This window comes from Dromiciops gliroides, chromosome 3, assembly GCF_019393635.1.
Source record: "Dromiciops gliroides isolate mDroGli1 chromosome 3, mDroGli1.pri, whole genome shotgun sequence".
Taxonomy (NCBI): Eukaryota; Metazoa; Chordata; class Mammalia; order Microbiotheria; family Microbiotheriidae; genus Dromiciops; species Dromiciops gliroides.
The window spans coordinates 242,032,249-242,033,728 of NC_057863.1; the positions used below are offsets into that span (position 1 = coordinate 242,032,249).

Sequence of the window (1,480 nt, forward strand, 5' to 3'; positions counted from 1 at the left end):
TTTTTTTAGTAGGGCAATGGGGGTTAAGTGACTTGCTCAGGGTCTCACAGCTAGTAAGTTTCAAGTGTCTGAGGCCAGGTTTGAACTCAGGTATTCCTGAATCCAAGGCTGGTGCTCTATCCACTGCGCCACCTAGCTGCCCCCCTGTGTATATTTCTAAAGAGCTAAGTCAGAGAGGCCCTTATTCCTGGGATATTCCTGGGATGGAGGCTATCTCTAAACAGCACTCTCACTACTTTAAAGACCTATGGGACAATCAACAACTGCCATGCATTTCCCTCACCTGTTTACAAAATGCAAAAAACCAGGGGGTTCTGACCCTGACCCTCATCCAACTTGATGAACAGTTATGACCAGAAAGAGTTGAGATTTTGCAAAAGACTCAATTTTCTGAAAACTTGTAAACAGTGAGTTGGTGATTTTTAAAAAGGGTCAATCAGTTTTTCTCTCTTGCAGGATAGAGGGACAAATCTTTGTGCTTTAGAAAGCATATATTTCCCTATCCTAGCATTGAACAGAAACAATAAATATCCAGTCACAGCTGATGGAGCCATGGAATCACCCTCAAAAGATTCCCACAAATCACCAGCCTAGGACTTGGAGCCGCTGGAGATCTTAGAGGAAGGAAGATGTGGTTTTATGATGTCAGTTTCCACAGACTAGAGTCAGGTCATTAGCAAGTATGTGCTTCACCAGGCACCTGGAACTTTCACCGATGTTTATATTTTCCTTTGCTGATGTTTCAAACCTTCCCACAAAGTCATTTTCTTTGCAGAACTGGTCCATCTTGAGCCCATTGTTGAGGAACACATCTTTCCCCTGGTCACACTTGTTGGTTAACAGAACTGTTGACCTGGTTTGCCATTAGGGAGAATTAACTTGGAGTCAACGTCACTATTTCACTTTGTCACAGCCTCGAAAATGGCTGACCTGGTGACATTGAAGACTATAAATATTCCCGTGGCTTCTCAGTAATAGACCCTTGCAGTGTTTGCAAATCTTTTTTGGCCTTTAATATCCCAGAGCACTTGTAAGGTGAAGTCCACCCCACAGGTAGTGGGAGGAGAAGTTCTGGTGCCCATAGGGCTTGATGATGCTGGTCTTGCCCATGCTGAGGTCACTGATCACCAGCAGCTTGTAGAGATAGTCCTTCAGCTGACTCTGCATCCTGCCATTGAACCTCTGTCCTGGAGTGCTGATTGCATGCCCAGTGTAGAAGATGCTGGAGGGGTACAGCCCCGGGACAGACCCCACCATGCATGGTAGTGTTTGTGTATGTGTACATGTACGAGCAAGTCTATGTCAGCTGTAAAAATTTTAGCATATGATTGTGATGGGGTACTATTGTACTATAAGAAATGATGAGGGAGAGTTTAGAAAAAAGTAGCAAGACAAATGAACTGATTGCAAAGTGAAATGAGAGAAACTGAGAGATCATAGCACATGGTAACAGCAATGTTTTAATGATGATCAACTGTGA

General features: G+C 43.8%; 1 pseudogene; it reads right to left on the minus strand.

Moving 5' to 3' along the window:
- Window positions 1-590: 590 nt before the first annotated feature.
- On the minus strand, window positions 591-1,167 carry LOC122751780 (annotated as a pseudogene).
- Window positions 1,168-1,480: the final 313 nt, after the last annotated feature.